The 18,706-nt window shown below is 42.0% G+C and overlaps 2 protein-coding genes across 3 annotated transcripts in view; one reads left to right on the forward strand and one right to left on the reverse strand.

Moving 5' to 3' along the window:
* LRTM2 (leucine rich repeats and transmembrane domains 2) overlaps positions 1–18,706 on the reverse strand; it is a 57,300-nt gene that overhangs the window by 24,364 nt on the left and 14,230 nt on the right. The window contains exons 1-2 of one of the 2 annotated variants that reach the window (XM_042470127.1): positions 9,320–9,494; positions 8,984–9,162 (exon numbers count right to left, since the gene is read on the reverse strand). The gene's annotated coding sequence lies outside the window, so the exon portion shown is untranslated. Of the gene's footprint in view, positions 1–8,983; positions 9,163–9,319; positions 9,495–18,706 lie in introns of those variants that run through there. The other variant, XM_042470129.1, reaches the window with a different exon arrangement.
* The window catches only part of LOC121931953 (voltage-dependent calcium channel subunit alpha-2/delta-4-like), a 58,152-nt gene continuing 43,419 nt past the window's right edge, over positions 3,974–18,706 (forward strand). The window contains exon 1 of the mRNA XM_042470130.1: positions 3,974–3,998. The gene's annotated coding sequence lies outside the window, so the exon portion shown is untranslated. The remainder of the gene's footprint in view (positions 3,999–18,706) is intronic.

Here is an 18,706-nt window from a genome sequence, read left to right on the forward strand (position 1 = left end):
GCACTTTAATTTCCTGCAGAGGTTAATCTCGTGGTCAGTAGTAGCTCAGGACTCTAATCCTCCTTTTTAGCCCTGGACAGACAGTTGGTGTCCATTCTGAGCTCTGCAGAAATTATGAGATTGGCATTAATTTTCTTTTCTTTTTTTAATGTGGTACCTCCCTCCTCCTCAACCGTATTTTTACATAGTCCCTTCCTTAGGGAAGAGGCAGGTGTTACATCCTGCATTTAGAAGAAAAGGCTGTTATTTGTCAGCTCTGGCTCTTGTGATACTACAGTCAGCCTTCCATATCCATGGATATTTTATCCATCGATTCAACCATCCATAGCTTAAAAATATTTTATAAATAAACAAATTCCCAAAATCAAACCTTGATTTTGCAATTTTATATAAGGAACACCATTTTACTATGCCACAGTATTTAATGGAACTTGAGCATCCATGGATTTTGGTATCCATTTGGGGTGGGGTGGGATCCTGGAAGCAAACCCCAGTAGGTACCAATAGCCCATTGTATGCCCCCATAGAACTTTACTCTGTTAGATCTGTGAATGCTAAGAAACATCTGCATACCGATATAATGGAAAACTTGGTGAAAAGTAGGAAGAAAGGGTAGTGAAATTACTTCTAGTTGTCATTTACAAATAACTAACCTTTAAGAAGAAATAGACCTCAGGGTTTTTGACGGTAGTGGACTACTGTTTACTTTGATTGCCTGGCAAAAAGTGGGATAGAAATAAAAAATTTATTATTAATTTTATTATTACTGTTGCTGCTACTGTGTTGATAAAATTTATCTAGCAATTTGGGTTGTGAGAACAATAGAGGTAAAGCAAGTTAGATGGAACCTTTTGTTGAATCAGCTAAGGTTTAACATAGTAGAGAGTGATCTGTCACACTGTTCAGAACACTTCTTAAAGCTGAATGATTAGTGGGTATATATGTTCTGGAAGGGCAGAGGGATATATGCCAGAGATTATGTTAGCTCATTTCTCAGCTCCCAAATTTGAGGAGCAAAGTTAGCTCATGCAAGTGCTGAAAAACTACATGGATGAAAAATTCAGTCCCACATGTGCTGCAATTTGATGTTAATTTAGCAACCAGTGCTGTGTTATTAATTGTACAGAATACAGACATTAGATGATCTCTACTTATTAGACTTGCATTAGATGTAGTTCAAAAGTCCACACTCAGCTATGCAGCTAATGTGATAGGAGTGGGATATGCTTCCTTGTTATCCAGGAATAAAGTGATTCAATGATAATGTACACTGTGCCTGTTGCAGCAGTCATGTCTCTTTGTAGTACAGATGGGTGGACATGGAAGAGAAAGCAGGGAAAGAATTTTCTCAGTATATAGCAAAGATACCCTGATGAAAATCTCATCTTTGAGCACTAGCCAGGCTGACAAGGGGTGAAAACAAAGAACACGTTTAAAGAAGAATGCCAACAGTGCCTAAATGTAGACTTGGACTTTGATGATAACTGACTTTGGACTGGAAAGCTTTTGCTGTTAGTTTTTGCTGTTGACTGGCATGCAGGCTACTAGACCACACCTTTGCTGTGTGACACATTTGTTGCTTACAAAAATCTCCTACTGTGGGTTCTGGCACTGTGCCTCAGCTGAAGGCAAATGAATAGATTTCCATGACAACACCTGCCTGTTCTTATTAAATCACACAGGGGGCCAAGCAATTATGGGGTTAGGCAAGCCTCATATACCTTGCGCCCATAATAAAAACAGTGAGTCTTGCCATCTTATTTTCATTGTGCATGCACTATGTACAGAAGACTGATTGTGGTGCAAATAGAAAGTAATAGATGGGGATGGAGATAGTATCTGGCTGTGTATAGACTTCTCTAAGGGGAAAGAATCATAGAGTTGAATGAGACCACAAGAGCCATCCAGTCCAACTGCCTGACATGCAAGAATACACAATCAAAGCACCCCGACAGGTGACCATCCAGCCTCTGTTTAAAAACTTCCAAAGCAGGATACACTATCACACTCTGAGGTAGCATATTGCACTGTCAAAAAGCAGTTGCCCGACTCGGCAGGCTGAACGCTTTGCCGCTAGACGCAGCGAACGACTACAAGCTCCAGAGTGCTCTGGGGCTTGCCCCAGCTCCCTATTGGTGCGCGGGGCGAAAGGGAGGTCCTTCCGCCCCGCGACGCTCTGGGAGCTGGGCTCGGTGACTGGGAGTTCCAGTCCTCCAGGGCAGATGATTGGTTCAGCTGCCCTGGAGGAGGAGTCTCCTGGTCAGGTGGTACTGAGGGCGGGGCTTAGGCCTATATAGGCCGTGCTGCCAGCCCCGGCCCTCAGTTGGCGCTTGGCTCCAGATGGTTAGGAGCCAAGCAGGAAGGGAGGAGGAGCTGAGCCTTCTCCCACCCACCCACCGCTTGGGTTTGGGTTTTTTGTCACAACTTTGGGGCGGCAGCATAGGCCAGGATCTGCACGGTGTGGTACCAGGGCTACGGAGCTCTGGTTTGGGAGTCAGTCGGGACCCGGGGGCGAATAGGGCAGGCGTATGGCCATTGCGGGGGCCATAACGCGAGAGCGCCTCCCGGTGACTAGGGGCTTAGCGAATATGTGAACACATGGCAGAGATGCGGTCATACGGTGTTCCTTAGCCCCTAGGTCATCCCAATGCCTGGTGGGTGCCAGGTTGTGGTTAATCAGACAAACGTGGGGTTGTTTGATTTCGCAGATCCTGACCTCATGCTTTGTGCCAACCCTACCAATGGTTTGCTTAATAAAGTTGTGGCCTTTCCTCCAGCACGGTCTCCTGTGGTTATTCGGCAGCAGCATCTGAGGCAAACAATCCTTATCATCAGGAAGTTCTTCCTTATGTTTAAGTGGAATCTCTTTTTCTAAATTTTGAATCCATTGCTCCGTGTCTGAAGGCTTGTCTGAATGAATAAAACACTCCTCATTCCATTTGAATAGACTGCAATCTGCCCACTTGTGATCTGGAGGAAACTGGGCTTTTTGCAGTGTTGTGGGGGAACTCCATACACTCCACTGGAAAAGGTTTCACCGTTTTTACCAGAATATATATGAGTATCTGCAAGGATGAACATTATCAAATATGTGGCTGTCCATCCATCCATGTGTCTGGACAGTTTGCATGGATTCACATGGCTGTGCATTTTCAGCAAAGGGAGGGGGAATAGGTGTGAATGTACAAGAAAGTGGAGATAATTAAGTTTGGTGTGAATGTCTGAAAATCTACAGCAATTCACACCATACACTTATTTGTAGCCTGGCTCCAAGTCTCTGGAGCCACAGAACTTGTTCCATCCTTGATATGACACTCCTTAAAATATTTAAACTTGGCTATCAAGTCATGTCTTAACCTTCTCTTCTCCAGGCTAAGCATACCTAGCTCCCTAAGCTGTTCCTCATAGGGCATGCTTTCCAGACCTTTCACCACTTTGGTTGCCCTTCTTGGGTCACGATACAGCTTGTCAACTTCTTTCTTGAAATGTGGTACCCAGAACTGGGCACAGCATTCCAGGTGAGGTTTGACCAAAGCAGAATAGAGTGGTACTATTATTTTCATTGATCTAAATACTATACTCCTATTGATGCAGCCTAGAATCATATTGGCCTTTGCCACATCACACTGCTGAATCATGTTCAACTTGTGATCTACTAAGATTCTAACATTCCCTTCACATGTCTTGTTGTCAAGCCAGGTGTCACCTATCCTACATCTGTGCATTTCATTTTTACTGGCTAAGTGTAGTACCTTATACTTCTCCCTGTTGAAATTCATTTTGTTAGTTTTAGTTCAGCTCTCTAGTCTGTTAAGGTCATTTTGAATTATGATCCTGTCCTCTGGGGTTTTAGCTATCCCTCCTAATTTGGTGTCATCTGCACATTTGATAAGCATGCCCTCTATTCTATCATTCAGTTCACTGACAAAGATGTTGAATAGCACTGGGCCTAAGGCAACCCACTAGTCACATCTCTCCAGGATGAAGAGGAGCCATTGGTGAGTACTCTTTGGGTTCAGCCGGTCAACCAATTACAAATACAACTAACAATTGCATTGTGTAGCTCACATTTTACTTGCTTTTTTGCAAGATGTTCATGGCAGATCATGTCAAAGCCTTTACTGAAATCAAGGAGATTATCACACAGCAAAATCCTGCCAGGATGGACGCAGGATCTAAAACTCAAAGATGGATTCTATCACATTACTCTGTGGCTGGGCAGTAGACAGCCTACCTGTAACCTGGGCTTCTCCCACAGCTTTTCAAAAATGTTTTTGATCCCGTTCTTGAAAAGCTGTAGGAGAAGCCCAGAGAAGCCTGGGTTGCATACAGGCTGCCTACTGTCCGGCCACAGAGCAGTGTGGTAGGATTCGTCTTTGAGTTTTAGATCCAGCATCTATCCCAGCAGGACTTAGCTGTGTGATAATCTCCCAAGATACACTACATTCACAGCATTCACGTCATCTACCAAACTTGTAATTCTATGGACAATATAATACTCAGCAGCCCAAGAAATTGATGTTAACATTTTGTTTAAAACAGCAAATGTTCACAAAGTATTAGGCCAGTGTTGTGGGAATTGATGTTCACTATGAAAGAAAGGAAAAAAGAAATGGTCCCACATTTGAGTAATACCATGCAGGAACAATTAGCTGCTCTATAATTAAACAGATTCAAGCCATTAAATGTTGCAGATACTGAAATGTGGGTAGAGGCAGGATTAGACAGTTGTGTTCCATAAAGCATTGTTAACAGTGCTAGCAGTGGGGGGGGGGGGATCACTTCGAAGTAACTGAATGTTGTAATTTTATTACCTCTGCAAGCAGAAATGCACTGTTTAACAATGACACCTAGATCCTGCACTTCTGAATAACATCTGTATATTTACTGTTCCTGCCTCCACTTCTATGCAGAATCATATGGAAATGAATAATATGTCATTTTCATTTCTTGGAGCAAAACTTGTGATAGGAATCTCATCACTTCATAAGCTCTCTAATTTTCTATAATACAATTCCAGTGCATTTCAGAATATTCCCACTGGCTGTGATTCTCCTGGATCCCTTCCTGCTCAAATCAGTCTATCAACAGTATGAATTGTTATGAGCTACTCTGTGAGCCAGGGAAGAGGAAGCCTGGGAACAGCACATGGCCATATTCAGGACTTGGCAACTTGCAGAGGCTGGATTGTTGCCTTTTTGTTGGGGGATAGATTTAAGGGTATGGTGTAGCAAAAATGAGTATGTGGCAGCCACCCTTCATTTCTGAGAGATTATGAAAAAATCCATGTATAGCTACTAGCAAATATGCCAGAGATGGCTTACCTCTCCTTAAACTGCACTATATTTATACTGAACTCTGAAAAGGCCTTTTGCTTATTTCTTTTTCTGCCTCAGTTAGCTTCATTAATTTGCTTCACTTGATTAACCTCTGTGGTATAGATGCCCTGCAGGCTACAACTCAGAGGAAGCCCCAAAGCATCTCCAGCTACTTCCACAGAGGACATTCTAGGCCCCCAGATGCCTTTGCAGAAGTCAAACAATACAGACCAGCTGCTTGAGAATCAAAATTCATGAGGAAAGTTAGAGGTGCTTTATCTAAACATTGGATAATATGGTGGATGGGCTAGGAATTCCAACAGTGGTCACTACTAGACCTGTAGAAATTACAACAGGACAGCTCTGTAGTTCATGTACTGGAATCTGCATCCCTGGTATTAAAATAAGCAAACAAGGGCCTTGTTCATGCCATTTTCAGGGAACACAGGGGTTGCTGTGTGCTGGCGGATTGTTACGACTTCACACATGCAATAACTGACTTCCTCTGTTCCCTCAGTACTGTCATCATAAACCATATGCTTTCATCTAGCCTGTTCATCACCCACCATTCCATATTTGATACTTTCACACCTCCTACTATATACTCTTGCTGTTGCAGAGTGCTTAGAGAATAACTTCACAAAGGTTTGAAATGATGAATGGGAATGATCTTTAAATTAAGGAACCAGCTATTAATCTAATGTACTAGCAGGCAACACTCAGGCTAAGTGCAAGGGTATATATACTACTAGGATGTTTGGACTTTCCTCACAGCAGTTTCTTTTTTCTGGATTCATCTTTACTTGCTTTGGGTGAATTATGTTTGTTGATAATATTTGCAATAATGTCAGTCCAGGATACAATACCCTTGAGCCAGTCGCTCACTTGGAATAAATTCACTAGCAAACATTGTTCACTCTCAGCAATTACAGAACAACCCAGTCTTCCAAAATGGACCCTGGCAACAAAGCATTGTGATGTCTCTTTCTGGAGTGAATGTGGTTGATAAAAAAAAGTATCTCCAGTTTTCAGGCCTTTACATCAGTGATAAAAGTGTATAAAATGGGAATTACCTTGGCTTTTGGGAAAACCCAACTCTTACTTATGTTCATAAAGTTACAAGCAATATTTGAGGATTGAATACAGTGATGATGTTTGCTGTTGTTTACTAACTGGTTTATTATAAAAAATTTCAAGGTTCAGTATACCAGAATATTGTGAAAGTATGGATGACCTTCATATATGGATTTCTGAGAGGTGTTATGGCTAAAATGTTAAGTAGGAAGAAAAAGTTCCAATGTTGGCTGAAACAAACTACCATCTCGTAATTTTATCCCCTCTCATTATGAATGGGCACACTGCTACTAACCTATCTAACAGGCTCATTGTACTGATTATATAAAGTACAAAATACTCTGATGTGAGAGTGAAAGCCTTGTAACCACCACAGTCAGCAGAAATAAACCAAGATGCACTACCAGACTATAACATCCCCAAATCTTCATTCAGGTGGATGTTTGGTCCAACATTCAGCTAAAGTCTAAACATCTCCTTTTTAAAATAAACCAATAAATGTGGACAATGAAATGGGTACGTTTTGGCAGTCTGTTGTTAGGAAGGCATATATATGTGTATTCTGTCTCACTCAGCATACCTGTTATTCTTGCTTGTTTACATAGGCATTTGCACATGCACAAATACAAACAAAAAAGCTGAAAGACATAGAAGGTTCTTTTAAGGTAAAATCTGTCAAAGACAGAAACTATTTTTAGGATAGACAACTATTTTAAAAATTCTGTCTTTTGCTATGCCTTTGGTATGCAAGAATCAACCATGAAGGTAAGTACTATTAGCTGTACATGAAACTGCTATTATGAAAGACAGGAAAGAAGTACTACCTGTTGTGAGTGATCTAAGTTATCTCTGTACAAGAGAGAAAGATCACATTTATGAAGATGGCATTTCATTTATAATACACATGAACTTGAAATTGTTTGCACTATTAAGTTGCATAATGATAAAGAGAATAGATAGACTTCAATATCAAAGAGAGATCAGGGCAAAGAGTATCCAGTAACATTTAGCTAGAGATTATTGTTCTTAGTGGTGCCTTGGAAAGCTGGGTAGTTTTGGACCAGGTGGTAGTAAAATATGCTTGTTTCCACTGAAATGTAAGTGTAAATGAACTGGCAAGAGCTGTTCAACAGTGGAATATGCTGCCTTAAGAGTGTGGTGGAGTCTTCTTCGTTGGAGGTTTTTAAGTAGAGGCTGGATGGCCATCTGTGTGTGTTGGGGGGGGGGGGGTGTTTTGATTGATATTCCTGCTTGGCAGAGGGTTGAATTTGATGGCCCTTGTGGTCTCTTCCAATTCTATGATTCTATATACTCCCTTTATTCTCTCTCCCTGCCCTATCCTCTTGCCATTTCTTCTCAATGCCTCCACTTTCCTCTGAGCAAATCCTTCCTAACTGCTGCAAAAGGCAGCCTGGGTCTTTTTAGTTTCCCTGTTTCCTCCAGCAGCATGACACCTTCACAAAGGTTCAGTGATCTCAGAGACCCGCCTCTGGGATAGCAGCAGGGGTTGGCACAGGAAGAGTGATTTCTCTTTAGACAACTATTTTTGGCTTCTCTTGTGGCACAGCATCTCTGGGTTCATGTTTTGTAGCATATTTCTTCTGTGGAGAATAAGGGCATCAAAAATCAAACCTAAGAGAAAGTGTCTTATCACATTAAATTCCAATTAAAAGGGATCTGAACTTTCTATGGCAAAGCCCTTTGTCCACACATGCTCTCCTTTTTCTTCCATTACCTTCCTTAATCATATGTTAATTTTACCCAGCTACTCTTTCTCTTTTTAAGAAGCAACTCAGTTGAAAAAATGTTCCCATAAAACCATGATTACCTGAAATGTTACTCTTCCCCTCCATTTCATGGTTAAGTTATTTTATTAAATTGCTGATGATGGAATTGGAGAAAGGGACAGATAATAAATACCTTAAAGACACCAGATCCTAGCTGATCCTGGAAGCTAAGCAGGAGCAGCCCTGGTTAATACTTGGATGGGACACCATCAATGAATATCAGGTGCTGTAGACTATATTTCAGAGGAGGAAACTGGCAAAGCCATCTGTGAGTATTCCTCACCTAAGAAACTCCCATGAAGAATTCATGGGGTCACCGTAAGTAAACAGGTGACCTGAAGGCATATACACCTATACAAACACAGAGGGAAAGAGAAGAGAAGGATCTTACCATGTACATATCAGCCCAAAACAAACTACTGAGATGACTGAGTCTACATTTTCAGACTTGACATCCCTTTGCCACAGAGAAAGTGTAGTACCTTCTCAGTGGCTGGCAGGCAATGTTTTTCTAGCTGTTTTTATCCAACTTGGATTAACCATGCGTGCCTGCACTGAAATGATCATCTGCCACTCTGTCACTCAAATAATGTCCGGTGGCCTCCAACAGCTGAATTCTTCCTTAGAAGCACCTTCTCTCCCCCCCCCCCCCCCGATAAACACAGATCATTTGCTCAGCATCTGGCCAAATCCTTCTTATGACAGCAGGTATCATCAGGACAGAATGGAAGCGGGCAAACACATGTGTCGAAGTATTTTTTCCAGAAGTCAGTTGATAGCATAGAGACAAGACCCACTACTTACTATTTTTCCTTGGCTGGGATGGAGTCTCTTTTGAGGTGCCAAATCCCCTCATTGGTATCCAGTCATTCCAGTGCAGGTGGTTGGCAGACAGATGGGCTTGGCATCAACCCCCTTCACCCTGCATGATGCTAAGGCTCCGGAACCATTCAAAGTGGAGCAAAGGAGAAGAAGAGAGATGCCTGTGTGTGTGAAAGAGATGGCAGTTCACTGAACAATAGAGAAATCACTACATTGGGAGGGGGAGTAAGAGACTGAGAAGGGTGGAGTGACAGCTGGGGATACATCTGTGATGACAACAGTTCACACACACACACAGATTCAAGCACATTGGCTTACCCTCCATGAAGGAACTGATTCTGACAAGCAGGCAAAACCCATTCTCAGACCATCTACAATCCTAAAGTCTGGCCGAAGCTTGAAAGTCCAGAATTACCCGCATCTCGTCTTAGAGAAACAGCAGGTGCATCTGTGCTGTTTAAAGTCCTTTCACTCCTTTTTGAAACAGAGCAAGTCAGACCAGATTATCAGGAAGGATTTAAGCATCTTCCTTCTTTCCCTCCTTCCTTTCCCCCTTGTGATGAAGGGGGAGCAATTCTGCACAAAAAACTCCAAAGTAAAGAGAGAGGGAATTAGCTTGGTGTGTCTGTTAGTTCTTCAGTGAGCTGGTAGGGAAAGCACAAAGTAGAGACAATGAGAAGAATGGAAGACATGTTCTGGCCTCATTGGCAACTTGGGGAAGAGAAGGGTCAAACTGATTGTGTGCCAAAAGGGAGACTGAAACATTGGACTCTGGAACAAAAGATCACTGCGTTGACTTCATAAGGTGAAGCATCCCCTGGGTTGCTTTGAAGGATAAAACCGAACTATGGAGTTTATCACACTGGGACTAATTTCAGCATTAAAGAAAGATCAAAGCCAATTTAAAGCATCCCACAAATAAAGTGAAAATAACGAGTAAATGCACCAAGGATTATCACACGCAATTACACAAATAAAGTGATATCAGAAATGCATTGTCGCTGAAATCCCGAAAGTAAAAAGATGTGTGTTAATGCTTCTTTATGACCATTTTAATGACGGGTTTTGTGCAATGTCATATGAAATGGTTTCACATAATTATGCGATTTTTCCGGGATATTCACGGGATAAACTCCCAATCTCCTTTGTGTGATAAACTTCTATCAGAGGAAACACCTGGGGCAGGAGAGATCTGTGCAAGGCAGTTGAGGGATGAAGGAGGCTAAGGACAGGTGGACAGCCCAAAATGGCTGTGCATTAGTGGATTAATAAATAAAAACACATTGCCTATATAGTTATTGTCTAAATTCTATATTCACACCACTGTGAATCCAGAGTAACTCTTGAATGAATTGAGGCACCTTTTGTTTGTTTACATTGTTGTGGCTGATTGCCACACCTGTACATTCTTCACTGACAAATGTACCTGCAATCATTTTGCCACTTTAGTCTACATAATCTGGAGACAGGCTCTTAGTCTAGGAACCTGGCCAGCTGCCTCTTGATGCGTGGCTTGTGATTTTCTGATTCGTATGTATTTTCCTCCCTGATTAAGCCACAACTTCTTTTTTTCTCTGTCTCCCCTGCCCTTAATTTCCAGTCCCCAAATCCAAATCCTGCAAGAATTACGCTTCATCTTATCTGCTTTAACAGATTCTCTCCAACTTCCCCCCCCCCCCCCCTCTCTTTTTTGGGCAGATTGTATTTGCTTAAGTTCCCTTTTATTATTTTTAGGCTGTCCTGAAGTTACTTTTTAAGCTAAATGGCTCTTACACATTCAACAACAATAGGGGAAGTGCTTGGGGAGTAGAGCTGATGGGCAGATACATTTCACTTACAGAAAGGATGAAAGAGACAAGAGATGTCATTCTGCTGCTCTGAGGTGTTCTTTTCTGAAAGAATGCTTTTTTAAAAAATATGGGCAGGCCAACTACCATGACAGCAGAATGAGGACAGGAATGTAATGAATTCACAGCATGGACCTTACTGTTACAATATAGTTTTGAGTTTGCTGAGCTTTTTAAAGCTTATTATTTGCCATCTTGAATTCCATTTTGAGAGAATGGCAGGGTATAAGTTCCCTAAATAAAAAAATAAATCAGTTAGAAAAACAACATGTGGAGGGAATACTTTATTTGCTTGTGGCAGGAGACCCTTATAGATCTGTTTCTGACTTGTCTCTTCCCAAGGCTTGAAATAGATAACAGTTCTTAAACCAATCAAAACACACAGTTTTTAAAGTGCCCTGTTAAACTACAGTTAGTACTTTTTAAAAACCTAGCCTAAATGAGAATGTTTCTTGGTATAGAAGATGGTCCTCTACTTTTGCGGGGTTTACTTCTGTGGATTTAATTATTTGAGGGTTTGTAGCTACCTCTGCCGCTGGTCTCCAAGTCTTTCCCCTGCCTCCTCTGAGAATGATGACATTGCTGCAAAAAATCTCCTTTAGTATTGTCAATCTTTTCCTAACCCTGGTGGAATCAGTGGTGGAGCGGGTGAGGGAAGAGAGGGTCAGGTTGGAGGGTGGTGGTCATCTAGGTCAGGTAATCATTCCTGCCACTGAAGGATACAGTAGATCTTTGTTTGCACCAGCATCTGGAAAAAGCAGTGGTACCTTTTCTTTTCTTTTTGATTGGTGTTTGCATGTACACATTTACAGACTGGCATTTCTTCTCCTCCTTCTCTACCAGCTTCACATATTCATGGGGACAATGGCAGGTTGGTGAATGGTGAACAGTTGGTGGATGAGCAACACAGACTCACTAGATGTTCTCCCAGGCTCCTGCTTGCCTATGAAGAGCTGGAAGGAGCAGCACCATATTTTTTTCTCCCCACCACCACCACCATTGCACTCTGAATCTTGGATCTTTTAATATTTGCTTGCTTTTATATGTCCTTTTGAGGATGGGCATTTCATGGGGCAAGCACTATGGAAGACTTTCCTGAGAGAACGCACCATTTAATTCAGTAGGATATATGTCTGAGTAGACATATCAAGTAGACAATTCTGCATAAGATTGCACCATATGCTGTCAATCCTACACCTACTTTCCTGGGAATCTTATTTAGAAAATGAGGCAGCAAATTAGAGTGAGTTGAGACAACATGTAAGGACTAATGTAATCACCCAGGTGTGCACCCAATCCAATGGGAGTGCAGGTGGTCAGGAGAAGAGAAAACAGAGATATTGTTAGACTAGACATCCCAGCAGTCCTAACCAGCATAACCAGTGATGACAGATGCTGGGGGTTCCAGGCAGGAAACATCTGGGGTGCAGCATGCTTCTTATCTCAACCCTAGAAGGGAATTTCATTAACAGGGAAAATTAAATATTCAGAGCAGGATGGAGATGTTTTGAGTGAAGTAAGTGCTCTGCAATTATGTTGATTAAGGTATAGATGCCAAGTCAAGTGGAGTTCTCCAGATAGTTGAGCAAACTTATTTAGGTCTGAGTGAATGTGGACTTTTGAAACAAATCATTAGTAGGATTATTATTTTAAAAATCAAAGAATAACATAGAGTAGTTTTGATGGACTGCTGCCTTCCTCTATTGTTGTTGTTTTCCTCCCTCTGTTTCCCTTTCTCCAAATAAATGTGTCCTTTATTTGGAGAAACATACTGGAAGCTCTTATTAAGTATGTCACAGCTAGGCCAAGATCAAATGGAATCATTCCCTGTAGCCTCCTGTGTACCCCAAAAGCTTTTTCTCCAGAGAGCTGCAGAAGAAGAAGAACAAAGTTCCTTTGTGGCTGTGGGCGTGAGATGAATATAGGCCAAGACACTTCTCAAAACATGTTAATCACAACACTCCTAATCACTATTGGAATTATTATATTTTCACTGTTTCTGAAAAATATTAGAGAATTTCTACTACAATTCAACAGGACTTTTAAACAACATTCATATCTTTCTCATAAACCAACTTCAATCTAAAAAAGTATTAAACTATTTTTACTCTATTATTGTTAAAGGCATCTGCATGATAATATTATATAATGCAATCCCTTGGACTGTCCCTTCCTTCTCCCACTATTGCATCACACCAATCTCAACCTGTGTTCTCTTCTTATTTATCTAATTTTTCTATACTATGGAGATTATTCCACAGGGGCAGGATGTCATCGTCCTGTCCCTGTCCCATTAGATGACGTCGTGCTTATCCGGACATCATCCCATCATTAATGCAATGTCGCATCAATTACAAGATAATGAAAGGATCAGTCCTATGTTATGAAAGGCTTTTGCGCAATCGCTTTCATGGACGAGACAAGGACGAGGGGGCAATCCATATCCCATCTGTGTGTGATAATCTATGTCAATATTAACTATGTAGCCATCTTCATTTTTAACATACTGATGTCTTCACCTTCTGATTACTAAATGTAGAGGGCATTACTTGTGTCACTGTAGTATTTACAGAAACTGCTTACTGTGTTTGTCATTTTCTCTGTCTGTTTGTCAAGGTTTAGTCCTCTTCTGGTCAGAACTTGAAATATTTGATAGCTCCTTATGTTTTCATGGTTAATGATCCTAGCATCAACCATTCAAGACTCTTATGCAGGTTTCCTGCCCCTGAATAATACTGTGACTGTGATGAAGGAAATAGTTCTTACTTGAAATAGTTTCAGTGGATAACAGGGGATTCACTTTGCATCTATACTCTCCAACTGCCCCAATTTGACAGAGATACTCTTAATTAACCTTCTGTAGTCCCACTTGTTTAGATGCTTTTAAAATGTTCCAGTTTCTTTCTCCTCTTCCCCCTTTGTCTTCATCTTATTTTAATTGCTGCAAATTGAATACAGGATGCAAAAATAGGTTGCATTCATTTTACTCAGCGGTGGGAGAAGACAGGAAGTAGAACTTTGCACTTTCCAGTAGGCTTGGGCAAAAACAAAGTGCTATAGCCTCCTCTAGCTTATGTGTTCTTCCTTATTAATAGCTTTTGCCATCTCTGTCAAAGTCTGATATTGCTTGGCTGCAGGTGTCCAGTTTTCAACTCTGAAATGCTGGATGGTATGGTATACAAAGACGGTCCAAATCAATGGTCTGCAATTTAATTTACAGCGTACTATATAATGTTCACCCCTTATGCATGCATAGGCTTGCACTGTAGAGGTGACAAAAAATTATTTCCTATAGTTTTCTTCAGTTTCAGTAAGGCCCTCCCATCTCCATCACAGAGGGTCAGGTTAGTCTTCTGTCATTGCTGAATACTGCTTAACACTCAAACTAAAATCTTCTTTTTATTATCTGTTAAGATTCTTAGTGCATCCCCTGAGCAGCCCAATTAATATTTAGTGAAGAATGTGTTGGCAAAATTCAGTCCTATCTGTTCAGCTTCCATTACATCCATAGAACGTAGATCCAGATTAATCTTGTGTCTTGTCTCATTGTGCATGTTTTGGAGTTCAGGGAGTAGGTAGCTGTAAGAAATAATCCTTTCCCCATTTCACAGCACTCAGATTCATTTTATAATAAGAATGCTGTAAAATGTACTAGCAGTAGAAACATGACATGAAGGACACTGACACCATAGCAGTAAGAGTAGGAATAGTGGTCTATGCCCCTGATCCCAGCTGCCAGGCTCAATAGCAACAGAACACAAAATGAAGATTTCTCTATGGCTTCTTTAGCTCTTTCTGGGTTCTGTGAGACCAACTATAATTAAATATTGCAAGCACAATTGCACTTTAAATCTCGATAAATCTCTGAAATCGTATGCCATCTTTTTCTTAACATAATTTTACATACACTTAGCTAAGTGTAAGAGGCACTAAGAAGCCTTATTAGTGAACTGCAAAGATGTGTATGGGAATACTGGCAAGAGTATCCGATGTGCATTGGTCCCATTGTGCATTGGTCTATTGGTCAATGGCCACTTTGCCTGCTTTGCTGTCTAGTGATGTAACAAAGCAATAAATGTTTATTGGTATCTATAAAGAGATTCACGCTGAGTTTGAAAAAGGGAGAGGCTCTAGGGATCATATTGCAGACATATGCTGGATACTGGAGCACACCAAAGAATTTCAGAAGAAAATCAACTTATAGCAGATTATAGCAAAGCCTTTGATAGTGTAGATCATGAGAAATGATGGATCTCTCTTAAAGAAATGGGTGTGCTACAACATATTATTGTCATGATGCCTGTACTCAGGACAAGAGGCTACTGTTAGGACAGAATCTACAAGGCTTGTAGATTCTTTTTGTACAATATTGCCAAAATCCGACCATATCTTTCCACCTCTACTGCCAAGATCCATGCTCTAGTGGTCTCACGACTTGATTACTGTAACGTCCTCCTGGCTGGGCTTCCTCTTTCTCACCTCCGCCCTTTAATTTCTGTCCAGCATTCAGCTGCACGCTTTATCACTTCCGCCCACCACTCTGACCACATCTCTCCTGTGTTGGCATCTCTTCACTGGCTCCCCCTCCCTTTCCGTATTCAGTCTAAGCTCCTGCTGTCGACGTTTAAAGCCCTCCATGGGCTGGCCCCTCCTTACTTATCAGACCTTCTTTCTCCTCACCTTCCCACTCGGGCCCTCCGTTCTGGTAGTCAAGGTCTGCTGTCCCAGCCCGGGTGTGGGCGGGGCTGGCGTGGCGCGGCGGGCTGCATGTCGGGAACTGGAGTCCTTTCCCCAACACGTGCGCAAAAAACTTTCCAGGCAAGGTTTGCAAGAACTGTGACTTTCAATTGCAACAAGTAACTTCAACCGTGTGCAACACCACCAACTATCCCAAGTCTCGGGCAACCGCCCTCAAGTCTCCTTCTCTAGTCCTGCTTCTGCTCCTCGGCATCCTCAGGGTTCTTCTCACCTCGGGTTGTTCGCCCACCCGCGTGTTTCTCCAGGGGCTCTCTCTCGGCTTTCTCCCACTCTTGGGGTTGTGGTTCGTGCTCCCAACGACCCCCTTTGCTATCCCACCATTCACTCACTAAGCCTCCTGTCTCCCACCTCCTCCAGTGCTCCTCCTCTGTATAAGGGAAGTCCCCTTCTTCTCGGGGGTCCCGCAGCTGAAGAGTCTTGTGTGGTCCTGGTGGCCTCGGACTCAGCTTGGTCTGCAAGGACATAGGCCGTCCGGCTCTATGAGGGTTATGAGTCACCCTGTCTCGCCCTAACTCGACCGCTTCTCCACGTCCTCTTCTTCCGCATCGGTTCCCTCTTCCCGTGCACACCTCCTCTCTCTTTATCCCCCTCCTTGGCTCCTCCTCTCTTTCCTCCAGCCCCTTCCCTGGGCTCTTCCTCATTATCCCTTCTACCTGATCGCTCTCTCCTCCCCCAAATCTCTCCTCAGGCATCTCTACTCTGCTACACCAGGATTTCCTCTGCCCCATCTCGGATTCGCCCCTTTTCACTCACTGCCCCTCACTCCTGGAACCTTCTTCCCCCGCGAGCAAGAGCCATCACTTCTTTAACCAGCTTCAAAATGGAGTTGAAGACCATCCTGTTCAGAGAAGTGTTCCCAGGCATTGCATAATTGTCACTTTCAATTTGATGTTCTTTTGTTGTCTGTTTTTTGAATCATTTCCTGTATTGCTATGTATTTATATGTATTATCCTACTAGAGAGGCAGGCTAGCTCCAACAGGCCTCCCTGGTAGAAGATTAACCATCCACTAGAAGCCAAGCCCTCCCTCCAGTCCATCTCCCCTGATCCAGGCCTTGGAGGTAGAGAAGAACTGCTGGCCTTCATCCCCACCACCACTCCCTTCTCCTTTTGTGTCATGTCTTTTTAGATTGTAAGCCTGAGGGCAGGGAACTGTCTAATTATAAAGATTGTATGTACAGCGCTGTGTAAATTTACAGTGCTTTATAAATAAAGGTTAATAATAATAATAATAATAATAACAACAACAACAACAACAACAACAACAACAATAACAACAGAATATATTTGTCCCTCCACATTCACTGGGGTTAGGGGCACAGGACTCCCATGAGTGTGGAAAAACTGCAAATATCAAAAATACTATTTTTTTTAACCTGAGAGAACACTTATCTGGGAATCTCTTGGTCATCCAGTGCAACGCTGTAGTCAACATCTGCCAGACACTGACCATAGAATTGCACTGGAGGAGCTACTAATGCTTAGTGGAGTGTTCTGTCTAGGAATCTCTAGGTCCTTCAGTGCAACTTTTAGTTAAAGTTGACCATAGAGTTGTGCTGGAGGACCCAGATATTCCTAGAGAAGACATACTAATAAAATCACTGAATAATCAAATCGCAAAAGTCAAAGCTGCAAATGTAGAGGGTTGAGTATACAGAGAAATGGAATGGTTTCCAATTGGCAAAGGGGTTTTATCACCCTATTTGTTTAGCTTGTATGCAAAACATATCATATGTAAAGCATAATTAGGCTAGTAGGAAAGAGGTATGAAAACTGGAGGAAGGAACATCAACAATTGAACATATGAAACAATTTAAGATGACACCATACTACTAGCAGAAAACAACTAAGACTTGGAATGATTACTGAAGAATGTTAAGGAAGAAAGTGCAAGGACAGGTTTATAGTTGAACATTAAGAAAACAAAAATAGTGAGCACAGATGATTTACATAACTTTAAAGGAGATGATGAAGACACTGAAATAGTTCATTATTTTCCATACTTTGGCTCTGTCATTAATCAGAATGGAGACTACAGTCAAGAAAGTAGAAGACAAAGGCCTGAAACAGATGGGCCAAAATGTGTAGCTTCCAGCTGCTTTAGAGAGTATGGCATGCAGACAACGCATGCTTCCAATTCAGCCGGAAGCTGCTCTGAGGCTGCCTAAGGTGGCCCAAAGCCACCCGAAAAGGGACCCATTTGGGACCGCAGCAGTAGCCCATTTCAGAGCAGGCCATCTGGTTGCCACGGTTCCTGGTTGATCAGGGCTGGAGCAGCCAGAGTCCCAACTGCTGGACTTCTTCACCTCTAAGACCTGGAAGAAAAACTGAAGGAACTATGAACTAATGAAGGAACTAGACAAGATCCTGAAGTGTAAAGATATATCATTGAATACTAAAGTTAAGATCAGGGGTAGGCAACCTGCGGCCTGCGGGCCGGATGCGGCCCGGCAAGGCCTTGGGACCAGCCCCAGCCTGGTCCTGCCGCTGATTGCCACCGGGGCCTTTGGGGGGCAATTGTCTATAGAAACCTCAGAAACATGCATTTATATTAACATTTTTAAAAAAATCAGCAATTTTTTTTGCGTGTCCTCCATTTTTTTAAAAAAAGTGTCTTCCATTTGAAAATTTTGTCCTACATTTGTCCTGGTTTATTTATATATTTAATTTTTTAAAAAAATTATTTAATTATTTATTTTTTGGCTTCGGCCCCCCAGTTGTCTGAGGGACAGCAACCGGCCCTCGGCTCAAAAAGGTTGCCTACCCCTGGTTAAGATAGTCCATGCCATTGTAGTTCCAGTTTCTATGTCTGATTGTGAGAGCTGGACACTGAAAAAAGCTGTTAGGGAAAAATCCAAGTCATTTGAAATGTAGTGAGCTGAAGAACCATCCAATTAAAAAGATTGTATGTACAGCGCTGTGTAAATTTACAGCGCTTTATAAATAAAGGTTAATAATAATAATAATAATAATAATAATAATATGGATACTGTGGACTGCTAAAAAGACAAATAAATGAATCTGAGCAAATCAAGACTGACCTCTCCCTAGATTCAAACTGACTAAACTGAGACTGTCATGGTCAGGACACATCCTGAGA

Source organism: Sceloporus undulatus, chromosome 5, assembly GCF_019175285.1.
Source record: "Sceloporus undulatus isolate JIND9_A2432 ecotype Alabama chromosome 5, SceUnd_v1.1, whole genome shotgun sequence".
Lineage (NCBI taxonomy): Eukaryota > Metazoa > Chordata > Lepidosauria > Squamata > Phrynosomatidae > Sceloporus > Sceloporus undulatus.